Below are 14,774 nucleotides of genomic sequence, written 5' to 3'. Positions count from 1 at the left end.
GGCCTAGCATGGCATATCTTTTTTTTTTTTTTTTAATTTATTTGACAGAGAGAGAAATCACAAGTAGGCAGAGAGGAGGCAGACAGAGAGAGGGGAGAAGCAGGCTCCCTGCCGAGCAGAGAGCCCGATGTGGGGCTCGATCCCAGGACCCTGAGATCATGACCTGAGCTGAAGGCAGAGGCTTAACCCACTGAGCCACCCAGGCACGCCCTAGTATGGCATATCTTGACCCTATTTCTGTATTTCTGTGAAAAGAAAATCTTCTTTATTCATGACAGTTATTTCCATGCCTGCATGGTTTACCATATCTGTTTTCAAACAATTGTGGGTACTCTTAAAATAAGAAAATAATCTACTAATATTAAGTTTAGATGAGTAATTATCCTCTGATCATTTTCTGGTGAATATTTTGTTTTATTAGATTTTAATTCTTAAAATATGCAATATTGATCACTTCCTCTGTAATTACAACTTGTTTAGAAAAAAATCTTAAAAACATTTATACATATGCAGATATGCTAACATGAGGGAAAGATGGAGAATTTAAAAAATAATCATACCTTTAAAATGCTTCTATAAGAAGCCAAAGACCTCACGGTTAATATTAACTTAGTTTTAACAACTTGCCACAAAGTGGAACGAATTAAAAGCAATTTCAAAGCTTTGGAATCAAATTTGTTAATCATAAACCCATGAATTTCATATTGTTCTCCTCTTTCACTAGAGACTTGTTTGGAGAGAGTGAATCAAAACAGAGAATAAACCTGCCATGAAAAGATTTTTTTATCCTCTCCTATCTTCAGTCCATAAATCAGTTAATGGAGAAGCTGAACTAGTTTTCTAAACCATTGTATTTAGCATTTATGTACCTTGAAAGGGCTTTGACATAATAACAGAAGCAGCAATCATGGAAGCTGTTACAGATCAAGAAGTCAGAGCAGAGTATTGCAGAGCGCTGACATAAATTTATGGAGTAAAACAGCAAAAGTCAAAATGCACTGTGACTGTGGTATTGACTAAAAAAAGGGTATGGCAAGGTTATGTTGTGATACCTAGATTGAATTCCTAAGATTGGGAGTTAAGGCAGAAAATGAGAGGAACAGAAGATAAGGCATCTGTAAAAGTAAAATAACAGGAATCAACCACTGAATAATAAATGGTTAAAAAAAAAATCTCCAGGAACAAGAAATCAGAGTATTGAATTTCTAAATTTAAATGCAGTACAAACAAATGCAATAATAAGAGAAGATACATTTCATTTACCCTGAAACTTTTACACAAAATGTAACTTTTTATATGTTCAAAAAGGCATAATAAGAACCCAAAAGTCTCAAAAACATAGTGTTGTCATATTCTGTAATTATTTACCCAATGTATCTTTTTTTAAGTACCTCATGTACAGACAGGATATTGAAAGAACAATAATCACATCCACTCACACTGATATATGAAATAAAGACAGTTGAAGTGTGTTTTGTCTATATCACCACTTTCTCCAAACATCTTCCTGCACAACATAAAATGTTTAGGAATTTAGAATATTTAATAAGGAAAACATTTATTATTCTATTTAATGGTAATAAATAATTCTGTTCAAAGTACAGTAATTTTTCAACATTCACTGTTATATCAAAAATTATGTGCATTTTACCATATCTATAAATTTGAAAACATTAAATAAAATATATAAAATAAAGTTACTTTCATCTTGATTAACTTGGGATGAAATGGAAGTTCTAATTCATCAAATAATATCCTTATGAATATGGTAAATAGAGTTTGAATTTTAGAACAGTAAGCCTACAAAAAAACAAACTTGGTTTATCCTACTAATCATTAGGCATAGGAGATATAAAGACTGACACCAAGGATATAAAGTTCCTACCATGAAGGAGTTCACAAAAAGATGATGAGATGAAATGAAGGTGAAACACTGATTCTGATTCTTTCCCAGCAACAGAACTAGTGCCTGCACAGTACCTAACCCGAAGTAGATGACCCAAAATTCTTTCTGAATTATTAAATGATGTTAATATAAATATAATAGTAGAACATGTTATGGATACACAAATGGTGGGAAATTTTCGTGCTCTTAAAGAGGCCTGACAAACTGATGACAACCAACCTGCATATGAGTAGGGAATTATCAGGGGTGGAGGCAGGAAGAATGGATGAAACCATTCCAGATTGAGCGAACAGCATGAGCAGAAGCACCAAGGCATGCATGAAAAGTCCATTTTATATTCTGGAACTTCTGATAAATGTGGACAAATAAGGAGTTTGAAAGCTGAGAGATTAGAAGTACATCCCATCTCAAGATGCAATTTTTACTCTGCCTTTAAGCCTTCATATAAACATTTCAAGATCCCAAACTATAATTCTAAGTGCCTTTAGCTGATTTGTTTCCAAACCATGCTCCTCTGGTTGAACCCACCACACACCAATAATGTGACAATATGATGGGCCATGTTATGTGGGAATTCAAGTAAACGACTGCTTATTCTTCTGGCTTGAAGTTCTTCTAAGTCTCAGTTTCAATATAGTGCAAATTTATTAATTGGATTATCACTAAAATAAGACATAAATTCCCTGTAAATAGTGTGTTACATTTTTCTTAGTCTTTATTTGCTGTATTCCACATTAAATTAAACAAAGTAACTTGCCTCAAAACATCTCAAAGGCAAAGTAGCTATAAAAGCAAAATGTATAGATGGTAGCTATTTTTCTTTCACAGGAGAAGGCTATAGAATCCTATACTGTTGTTCAGTAGAAATAGAGAGATGTTAATTTGTAAAAAGTTATTACTAAAAGATCTTACAAAGTCCAAAACTTCAGAATTATAGACAGTCAACTGGAAGCGAGTGAATGTGGCTCTTTTTGATAAAGCCCAGTTGAAAGTAACTTAGTGAAGCTGTCCATTTCCACTGTCAATGAGAATCCAAATTCCCTAACTCCAAATAGTCTTCTCGCAATACCTAACTTTCATTTTGTGCTTACAGATTCAGGTACTGCATTAGTTTGCTCAGGATGCCAAAAAAAAAAAAAAAAATTTACCACAATAAAGGAAATTTTCTTTCACAATTCTGGAGACTGGAAGTCCAAGATTAAGGTGTCAGCAGAGTCAGTTTCTTTTGAAGCCTCTACCTGGCTAACAAAGGACTCTCTTCTCCCTGTGTTATACACAGTTTTCCCTCTGAATCTGTGTCTAAATTTCCTTTTTAACGAGAGAGTGAACACAAGCAGGGGAGTGGGAGAGGGAGGAGCAAGCTTCCCACTGAGCCGGAAGTGAGGGTCCATCCCGGGACCCTGGGATCATGACCTAAGCTGAAGGCAGACGCTTAATGATGGAGCCACCCAGGTACCCATGAATTTCCTCTTCATAAGGACATCAGGCATACTGGATTATGGCCCATTCTGATGAACTCATTTAAACTTAATTACCTCTTTAAAGACCCTATCACCCAACAGTCATGTTCTGAGGTACTGTAAGGACTCTATCATATGAAGTTTGGGAAAATACAATTCAGTCCATAACAAATATCTGTATGAATACTTTGTATATATTAATTTTTTATCTTAAGAACCAAACTGAGAGAGCATTTTATACACATTTCACAGATGAAGAAATTAAGCAAAAGAATCATTAATAACTAGCCCTAGTTCACACAGGTGGTAAATGAAAAAGCTCTCATATAAATTCTGGCACCCTCACCCCATTTCCATGCCACTAACAACTCCCCAAAATTCTACTGAAACTAGCTCAACCTTCTAAATGAAAGCTCTCCTACATGAATTTCTTCAGGATCTCTCCTTCATAAGTCAAACATTTCTCTGTATCTTTAGCATTTTTTTAATCATCTGCTGTCTTTCCATGGTGAAAGGATCTCACTTTACTGGTGAGATTTTAACCTTGTGCTACAATTTCCCTTTTATATAGCTTCAGTATTTTTCTTTTCACCAGATTTTCATGGTCTCTTTTTCCCCTCATTGCGTATTATCTAAACCACTTCCAAACATTTTCTTTCCCATTTCCATTTACTACCAAACTCCTTCAAAAAAGGAAAAATAATGCCAACTACGCCTGAACTAAACTTCTTCTTTTCCTTTACCAGTGAGACTGAAATCATTTAACTAATAGTCCTTTTCTCAGTTCTCACTAGGAGCAGTGTACATTATTCATAAAGTTTCTTTCCCACTTACTACTCTGATACACTACTCTTTATTTTCCTCTGACACCTCTGATGGTTCACAGAGAGTTTGTGTGATTTCTAAAGCCCATTTAGGTTAGTAGACTGAAGATATTTCATTCATTAGGATTCCATCCATTAGTGGAGAACCAAAATGGAGAGGACTAAATGTATCTGTAGACATACAACCAACAGAAGTTAATTGTCAAACTGCTTTCTAATGAAGATGGCTGTATAAACTAAAACAAAACAAACTCTTTTATTCAAAGTGAGTTTGAAAATGGAAGTGGGAGTTAGTAGGTTAGGTTAGGCTGAATGGTTTTGATTATGCACATATATTTCACTAGGTAGGTTGTCTCTGGGAGGAAGAACCTAGAGATGTAAATACCAACAACTAATACAACCACTGGCATTGATGGCTAAAGGGTTAACAAAGGACCCTGGAGGGGTGCCTGGGTGGCTCAGTGGGTTAAAGCTTCTGCCTTCAGCTCAGGTCATGATCCCAGGGTCCTGGGACCAAGCCCCACATCAGGCTCTCTGCTCAGCAGGGAGCCTGCTTCCCTTCCTCTCTCTCTGCCTGTCTCTCTTCCTACTTGTAATCTCTGTCTGTCAAATAAATAAAATTTAAAAAATAAATAAATAAAAATAAAGGACCCTGGAGAATACACAAGCATTGTGAGGGTTTTTACATTTGTTAACTGTGAATTACAGAATGTATCTAACTTTAAAGTTTCCCTGAAAAATCTTCAGTATCCTCATAGAAAGTTATAGAGTGAAAAAGAAAAATGAACACATAAAAACAAATGATTTCTAGTATAATAGCCAATGGTGATCAATTTAATTAGTAATTGCACTCATTCACATTAAGTCTTCCTAATAGGAAAATAAAATTTGAGTTCATGAACAATCCAGTGATTTTATATGATTTAAAAGCACCTTTATATTATACATGTACACATCCATACATAAATGCAAACAAATTGGAAAATGAATTGTCCAGGACCATTTAGAAACACACAGACTACATATTTCTGTTCTCTCTTTTAGTGAATTAAAAAATTATCCAACAGCTAGCTACTAAACACCAAAGAACTGTAAAACTATTTGTTCACTAAAACTGAGCATTCATATTCATTTTTAATACAAGTGCTCTTTCTTATATTAGTTTTCCTTTTAGAGAACTGTTCCGCTTCTGTACAACAATGCATATCATGAGTAACAAAATCATCAAGTATGATAGTGATATTACTCACAATTAATCTTCTTACTAAGAAAGGGTCTCAACATAAAAAGAGAAGAGGAAAGGACACTGTGATGTGATCTCTATGCAGATTCCAGAGGGAATGCTTATCATCCTGTCTTAAAGCCTTTCTTTTTCATCCAGTAAAAGTACTCTCACAATTTCACATTTAATTTTGCTACCTTGTAACATTTCTATACCACAGAAAAGAAGAGGCATACCTAAGTTCTCATGTAATAAGCAGCATCTGCATATGGAAATGGTCTCTCTGGCTCCTCTTACAGTTTAGGGTCCACGACAATGTAATCTTTCCTAGATTGTTGGTGGGGTTAAAATGGGCACTTAAAAAATATCTGAAGAGCATGTAAGAAGTGATTGCAGCTACGAGACATTACACAACTTCTCCAAGTTACTTTCATCCTCCTCGTCTTTGATTCTAAAGTCACAGACTTCAAAATATCTCCCGAAAGGCACTAAGATCATTTGGCTATATTAAAATGCTTACCTTTTAAACAAGAGAGTTGGAATTCTTCAAATTGCTAATTCCAGAGAAAGATTTTTAAGTGACTTAGCACCGCCTTGCCTGCACTTCCCCATGTCAGGCTTACGAGCACACACAGATCCATCAATGGGTAGGTATGTGTGGTTTTTCCCTCCCCTCGCGTTCATAACCTCATCGTTGTGCCCCAAGTTTTACATCACAGACTACCAAAGGAGCTAAGAAATTGCTTTCTTCTTTAGTGGGACCCTGTGGATGGCTCATAAAGAGACATTTGGTAGGCTGGCAAAATATTGTACTATGAATGTCCACTAATGATGTCCCATTGTTTTTAAATCTCCTTCTCAGTGTGGAGCTGCACTAATTGAGAGCCGACGTAGGCACAACTCAGGTTCCTGGGGTGCTACACAGTTAGTATCAGTCAACTCTGTGCTTTCTCAGTCATTCTTGGGTTACTGGAGCGCTTACACCATACTTTGGATCACATGGGGGGAATAAAATTGTATATTTCACTTGAGCATTATTATCACCTCCTTCCCCCTGAGCTGATCTGAGGTCTTTCTCAACAGAATTTTTTTTTAATCCTCTTTGCAAAAATAACAGGTAAATGAAAGGATATGCAATGAGTCAGGGATCCATTCACTTCCTAAATATATAGTTTCTTTTGACAGTAATCAGATGACATGGATAACTCAGGGTGAAGCATGGGAACTATGAATGCTATAACATAACATCCATCAGTAAAATCTGTCGTTAAAAATAATTGGGACATTTAATTGTATACTTATTATTTTGTCTTTAAATATTTGACCTTAAATGCAGGGAGGTAACAAAAGTTTTCTTGGTAACATTCCATAACCAGAAAAATGGAAATTAAAACCCAGTTCTATGTGAGTCTAAAGCTTGTGTTAATCAGCACTGGCTCATAATTATTTTCCTGTGTTCCAGGGAGAAGTAAGAATATACTTATTCTGTGTCCCACCTTCCTTTGAATCACACTGTATTTTGAGAAATAACCACTGTTACATAACTGACATCTACTAAAATTATGCCCAGCCTATGGACAATATTAACCAAGAAATAAGGAACTGATTTAACTATAAGTTTCTGCATTTATAGTAGTTCCTTACAAGGGAAGTTTTAAAAGCCCCTCGTATATATTCTATCACTCCGTCCTATTCTATGTCTCCTCTAAATATATGATACCATTATAATTTCATATTTTATAATGAATAAGCATTTTAAATTGCCCAAATATTTTTTGACATTTTAGCTTCTCCATGGTATAACATTTTATGGGAAATAACTAACAAACATTTCCATGAAAAACATTAACTTGCTATTATTTCACAGATCTGCTAAATGTATCATCTGAGAAAATTATATTAACTTAAATAAGTGCTTTTTATAATATTGCTAGAATTGGTTGGCAATAAACTATGCTAAAACCATTTGTGTGAAGACATAAAATATATTTTTCCTAAATTGCTTTTTCCAAAAGCATGTGTAAAAGGAAAATTAAATGTGGACTTAGAACAACATGAATTATTAAATAAAAAGCACTGTAAAAAATATAGAAATTTAACCACATTGGCAAAGCTTAATTAAATGATCTCTTAGATGTAGAATATCAATATCAACTTCCCTTTTAACCACTCAATTTTTTAAAAAATTGTTTTTCTAAGCTGTTCCAAATCCTATATACACTTGTTTCAAAATTTAAGCTAGTTAAATATTCCCATCTGCTTAGTCTTACATACACAGAATATATAAAGCATAACTATTTATTGATCTCTGATTGCAACAGTATTAAAATGATAACTGGAGTACTGCATTTAGAGGGAAGAACTAGATTTAACTTTATAAATATTCATATATTCTAGAGAAGAAACACAGGCCTACAGTTTATACTGCTCACTAACAATCTAAACATGTAATTCAAATAAACCATCTGTAGTCTTCCTGATAATCCATCTGTGGGGATATTTAAACACTGACAGCACAGGTGAACAGTCACAATAAATCTCTTGAATTAAAATACACAAGCACATCACACACATGCACACGCACACACACACACACATGCACAACCAGTAATGACATTAGTTTTGCGAAACTATCCAACTTTAAAACTCAAGGATTTGGTGTAATTGTGCATGTTGCCCTTTCTGAGACTCACCTATATGGATTAAGAAGGAAATTTAAGCAGCTATAACATCCATTTATAGAACAAGAACAAGAACAATCTGTAAAAAATCAAGTCATAGGCCCCGTTTGCGATATACAAAATGAAAGGGGATGAGGGGTAAGCAAGCTAAATCATCTATTCAGTTAATCTCAATTTTAATAACAGTTTGCCATACACACAGATATGCTGGATACTTTGATTCATCCTCTGCAAAAGATATACTCCATGAACATCAAGTTAGTAACGAGGAGTAGAGATGTTTTCTGACACTAAGACTCCTAAGAATTCAGAGCACTAGAGTAAGGCATTATCTCTAGTTTAGAAAGATAAGGAAGAAGGTTAGAATGCATTTACATTTCACTTACCAAATAATCTAAGATAAATGTGTATTTAAGCTTCTGTCAGTCTGCTTATTAATAAGGATAAATATTTAAAGCCTATTTTCCAAGGACCAATAGCCTAAAATCTTGAGATTATGCTTGCTTTTAACAGGAAACTGCATTTGCTAGAATGCCATAAGAGCCTAATTTTGTTCACTAATCCATTATGACCTCATTGATCTGCTGAATTATTATTAAAAAAAAAATCGCTTGGATTTTCTTTTTTTTCTCTTTTTAAGATTTTATTTATTTATTTGACAGAGAGAAATCACAAGTAGGCAGAGAGGCAGGCGGGGGCAGGGAGCAGGCTTCCTGCTGAGCAGACAGCCTAATACAGAGCTCCATCCCAGGACCCTGGGATTATGACCTAAACCAAAGGCAGAGGCTTTAACTTCTGCCACTCTGGAGTCCCTTGAATTTTCTTGAAGTTAGAAAAAATTAAGATATCAGCACTGTCTTACTTTAAGAATATTTTTTCTAAATAATACAGGTTAGTGACTATTAATACATTCATTTTAATAACTCTAAAATCTCATTCTTCTATGCTCTATAAAAGAATGCTTTTTTTTTTTCTAAGATTTTATTTATTTATTTATTTGACAGAGATCACAAGTAGGCAGAGAGGTAGGCAGAGAGGAGGAGGAAGCAGGCTCCCCGCCGAGCAGAGAGCCCAATGTAGGGCTCCATTCCAGAACCCTGGGATCATGATCTGAGCCAAAGGCAGAGGCTTTAACCCACTGAGCCACCTAGGCTCCCCAAAGAATGCTTATTTTACAGACAGTATCAAATTATCATTTGAAATAGTCCCAGTAAACATAATTTCCCAGTAATTTACTATTGAAGTAAACATAAAAGACATAATTACTTCTAAGTTTTACTTATATACCTTAAGTGTTCTCATAAATTTATAGTTTTATCACTTTAAATATTAAATATTTATTGTAATATTACTTTGATATGAAACAACTTTTTATATTTTGTGCCCCATACAAAAAATTTGTAAAAAAATCAGGTTCATTTTGTCTGTTCATGACTAGATAATATGGAGCAAGGTTTTGCTTTTTATTTTGTGAAACTGTTGAGTATTACAAAGAATAAAATTTAAAACTTCACTTCAGAATCTATAAATAAAGGTATGCACAGCCTGATGAAATACAATTAACAAAGTTTTAGGAGAAGAAGGAAGACTCCCTTGAATTTATCCCATTCTCCCCACACACCCACCAAGTTTATGCAGCCATACCTTGGGAATCTCTTATTTTTCTTTTTTCCTTCTTGCAAATAACAAAGCTAAAGAAGAAGGGTCCTTGAGAGAGGAAAAAGAGAATCCAAAGTTATCTTGCTCCAGTTTAAAAGTGAGAACTATGAGGATAGGAAATAATTATACAGTGAAATTCAATGACGGATTAAATCGAGCAGAGAATCCCCTATGTACTGTGTATATGGGATCAGGAAGGACAGCTTTCCTTTGCCTGTTGTTTCATAATCTTTCCTCCAGCAAATTTTACCTCTTGAAGTTTCTCCTACAGGTTTTGCTTGCCTAGAAAAGAGGCTGAGCCCACAGTCACAGGCTGTTGAATAGCCACAGGCTTAGATATTGGCAAGGGTTTCATCCTTTTTAGTCTCCTCAAAAAGAAAATAAAAACAATTCACAAAAACCACCAAAGGGATAATAAGAAAATGGAAAGGAGCTCAGATAAAGTCAGAGAGGCACTGCTCTCCTGCAGACTACACACACAGAGCTATGTGCACTACAAACTTTTTTCTGCACTGTTTTTGTTGAAAATGCCAAATATGCCCATATTACTCTCAAGATATAGCTGGTCTGTTTGGGCCAAAAGGTCTATAGACCCAAACATATTGCAAAGCTGTTTCCCTAAGGCTATCTGCTCAAACCCAGATGCCATCTTGTATTGGTAGGTCTTTGTCATCATGACTGTCATGCAGGGGAATTCATTCCTACTAAATTTTACGCTGGACCCCTCTCCAACTCCCTTCTCTGGAGTAGTAATTGGATTTATTTAGGAATAAAACTGGTATCCTTTCTGTAAACCCTACCAGCTAGAGAAAATGAGAAGAACTCCAAATCTCCTCTAGACAGGAAAAAAAAAATTTAATTTGGAGCTAGTTGTTCAGGTAAAGATTAATAATAATATCTGAAGAGTGACTGAATAAAGGGAAATAGATTTTCCTTCTTCAATAAAGAATGTCTGGCATTTCTTTTATTATAGCATTTATTATACCATATTAAGAAATTATGTTCATAACTGTCACCTACACTAAAATCTCCTTAAAGGCAATGTTTTCCTGTGTTAGCAGTGTGACCTAACACTTATTCTAAAATATGATTTTCAAGACTAGAGGCTTACTCTGTGAACAGATGATTTTATCAACAGATGATTTTATCATCCTGTCTTTCCCATGATTCCCTGATCATAGCACAGGCTTCAGTTTCATTGCACTATTTTTATTTAATCAGGAAACACATAAATTAGCGCCCTCATTCCCACCCACACAGTAAGATGTGTCCAAGATGCAAAATATATGGCAGACACCAATCACGACTTGGTAGGTTGATTTGGAAGTTTTAGAAAGTTACCTATACAGAGTAGATACTGAGCCTAGTGCCAAGAGCCTTCTGTGGGTTCCATGGAGATGATGTAACATTAAATTATTTTCCTTTGTGTGACACAAGCGAAAGAGTAGACAAGAAATCAAAGATCAAAATTTGACCAGAGGAATATAAGTAATAACCCAGAGGATTAGTGATATTGATTATCTTTTCATGTACCTGTTGGTAATTTGTATGTCTTCTTAGGAAAAATGTCTATTTAGTTTCTATACCCATTTTTAATTGGATTATCTGTGGGCTTTGTTGTTGTTGTTGAACTCTTTATATATTTTGTATAATAACCCTTTATCAGACATATGGTTTGTAAATATTTTCTCCATTCTATAGGTTGCCTTTTCATTTTGTTAAGTATTCTTTTACTGTGCAGAATCAAAACTACAATGAGATATCACCCCACACCTATTAGAATGGCTATCATCAAAAAGGCAAGAGCTAGGGGCATCTGGGTGGCTCAGTGGTTTAAAGCCTCTGCCTTTGGCTCTGGTCATGGTCCCAGGATCCTGGAATTGAGCCTCACATAGGGCTCTCTGCCCAGCAGGGAGCCTGCTTCCCCCTTTCTCTGTCTCTGCCTGCCTCTCTGCCTACTTGTGATCTTTCTCTCTGCCAAATAAATAAATCAAATCTTTAAAAATAAAAAAAAGGCAAGAGCTAGACAACAAGTATTGGTGAGTGTATAGAGATAAAGGAATGCTTGTGTATGGTTGGTGGAAATGTAAACTAGTACAGCTGCTACAAAAAACAGTATGTAGTTTCCTCAAAAAAAAAAAAAAAAAAAAATAGAACTATCATATGATCCAGCAAAGCAAGAGGGTATACAGCCACTTCTGGGTACAAATCCAAAGGAAGTGAAAACAGGATTTCAAAGAGACACCTGAACTCCTGTATTTATTACAGTATTATTTACAATAACCAAGATATGGAAAAACCTAAAAGTCTTTAGCAATGGATGAAAGAATAAAGATGTGACATTACCTATAATGGAATATTTTCACCCATGAGAAAGAAGAAAATCCTGTCATTTGTGACAACATGGAAGGACCCTGAGGGCATTTTACTAAGTGAAATAAGTCAGACAAGGAAAGACAACCACTTTATCATTTCATAAGTGGAATCTAAAAAAACTGGACTTCCAGAAAGAGAGTAGAATGGGGGTTACCAGGAGCCAATGTGTAGGGTAAATGAGGAAATATTTGTCCAAGAGTATAAATTTCCAGTGAAAATTCAGGAAAGCTAATGTACAACATAGTGATTATAATTAATAATACTGTATTATATGCTTGAAAGTTGCTGAGACAGTAGACTTTAAACATTCTCAACACAAAAATTAAATGGCAATTATGTGATATGCTACCAATGTTAGCTTAGCAACAGTGGTAATCATTTTACATTAAGTGTATCCAATCAACACACTCACTGTATACCTTAAAATTTATAGTTATAGGGCAATTGTACACCAAAGCTGGAAAAAAGAAGTGACTGCCCCCAGAAGAGTGAGCTGGGAGAATAAAAATCTGTTTCTATTACAGTTTTCCTAGACATTGATAATCTCAAATAGGGAATTTAGTGTCTCTCTCTCTCTCTTTTTAATAATAAGCATTAGTTTTCCAAACATTAAAAAACCTAAAAACCTCAGGAAATAATATAATCTGATTTTTTTAAATGATTCTAAGCTTAGAATTTTTATTTGATGATTTTTCAGTTACTTCCTACAGTCCTAATTCGTATATAAGCCTAGTAGCAATTACTCCCTTCTTATATAAAAACAATAGAAGAAATTATACTGTAAAACCTTATCGTATATTTAGAAATTACTTAGGTCTGAATTTGTAATAATTTTCTGTAATATTTTTCCAAGTTTATTTGTATAATAGCAATTTTCAAAATGTCATCAACATCATAGACATTAAATGTAATGAGGCACTGAAATTTAAAGATTTGGAATTCGACAGAAGATAATGGGGTAGGAGGATCCTGGGCTCATCTTGTCACAAGAATACAACTAGATAATATCCACATTTGTGTAAATAACCCAGAAAATGACCCTAATACTGGCAGAATAGACTCTCACAGGTAAAAGTACAAGAGGCCATATCAAATAGGGTAGGAAGAGTAAAGATGCAGTTGGAAGCTGACTGGACCTGTAGAACTAAGGTGAAAGCGAGGGACATATGTACATGGAGACAGAAAAGAGGAACAGATCCACACACTAGGCAGCCCAGTGTGGGGGACTGACACTGGGAAGACCAATCCCCATAATGTTTGGCTTTGAAAATCAGGACCTAACTCTATGAATTCTTATAATCAGTGGAGCTTAAAAACTGTTACTTTAAAAATCAGTTGAGTTGACTCTGGGAGATGGGGGGAAGGCTATAGGAAATGGAGTCTTGCCCTTGAAGACATAACACAACAAACAGCCATGCTGATAAGCAGTAAAGAAGCAGCAGTTTGAAAAATACCTGTGGTCTGACTACAAGTCCCATGTATCACCAAAAGCTTCTCAAAGGACAACACAAGGAAAGCCCCTTATATTTCAGTACTACTGCATCCCTAGCAAATGCCTGATCTGACCCAACTCAAGCCCAAGGTGGCCCCAGACTGGTCGACTAACAACACAGGGACCTGTCCACAACAGGCAAAGAGAGCAACTGTAGATGACTATAGTGAACACAGCAGCTCAGCCACAACAATAGGGCACACACAACAAACATATGAGACACTTCTGAAGTGACAGGTTCTGGTGAACAGGGGACATTGTACTGCAGGACATGACAGAACCTCTTCTTCATAAGGCCACTATTTTTAAGAGCAGGAGACATAGCTGATTTTTCTAACATAGAGAAACAGACAGAGAGACAAAATGAGAAGGTAAAGGAATATATCCCAAATGAAAAAAGAGTACGAAATCACAGCAAGAAAGCCAAACTAAATGGAGAGAAGTAATATCCCTGAGAGAGAATTCAAAGTAATAATCACTAAGCTATTCATTGGATTTGAGAAAAGAGTGGAGAACATCAGTGGGATCCTTAACAAAAAGACAGAAAATAAGAAGAAGAACCACTCAGAGATTAAGAACTCAGTAATGGAAATTAAAAATAGATAGATAGATTAAATAGTAGACCAGATAAAGCAGAAGAATGGATCTGCAACCCAGACGACAGAGTAACGGAAAGTAATCAAGCTGAATAGAAGAAATAAATGAATAATAAAAAAATCGGAATAAGATTAAGAGAACTCAGCAATACCATCAAGCATAATAACATCTGCATTATAAGTATCTGAGAAAAAGAAGACGGAAAAAAAGGGACCAAAGAAAATATTTAAAGAAATAGTAGCCGAAAACTTCCTGAATCTGGTGATGAAAACAGAAATCCAGATCCAGGAGAAACAGAACCCACAACAAAATCAACCCAAGGTTGTCCACGTCAAGATATGTAGTAATTAAAATGGCAAAAAGTAGTGATAAAGAGAGAATTTTAAAAACAGCAAGAGAAAAGGAAATAGTTACATACCAGAAAAATCCCATAAGGCTATCAGCTGATGATTCAGCAGAAACTTTGCAGGCAAGAAGTGAGTGGCAGGATATATCCGAAGTACTGAAAGAAAAAACCCTACAACCAAAAACACTCTATGCAGCAGGGCTATCATTCA

General features: G+C 35.2%; 1 protein-coding gene across 6 annotated transcripts in view; it reads right to left on the bottom strand.

Annotated features, from left to right (window-relative positions):
- Positions 1 to 14,774, bottom strand: part of SGCZ (sarcoglycan zeta) — a 1,087,941-nt gene that overhangs the window by 609,822 nt on the left and 463,345 nt on the right. Inside the window, exon 1 of one of the 6 annotated variants that reach the window (XM_082715518.1) lies at positions 5,933 to 5,995. The exons of the other annotated variants lie outside the window; for them this stretch is intronic. The gene's annotated coding sequence lies outside the window, so the exon portion shown is untranslated. Of the gene's footprint in view, positions 1 to 5,932; positions 5,996 to 14,774 lie in introns of those variants that run through there. 6 annotated transcript variants of the gene reach the window in all.

Source organism: Mustela nivalis, assembly GCF_964662115.1.
Source record: "Mustela nivalis genome assembly, chromosome: 20".
Taxonomy (NCBI): Eukaryota; Metazoa; Chordata; class Mammalia; order Carnivora; family Mustelidae; genus Mustela; species Mustela nivalis.
This window is presented reverse-complemented; position numbering and strand designations above follow the sequence as displayed.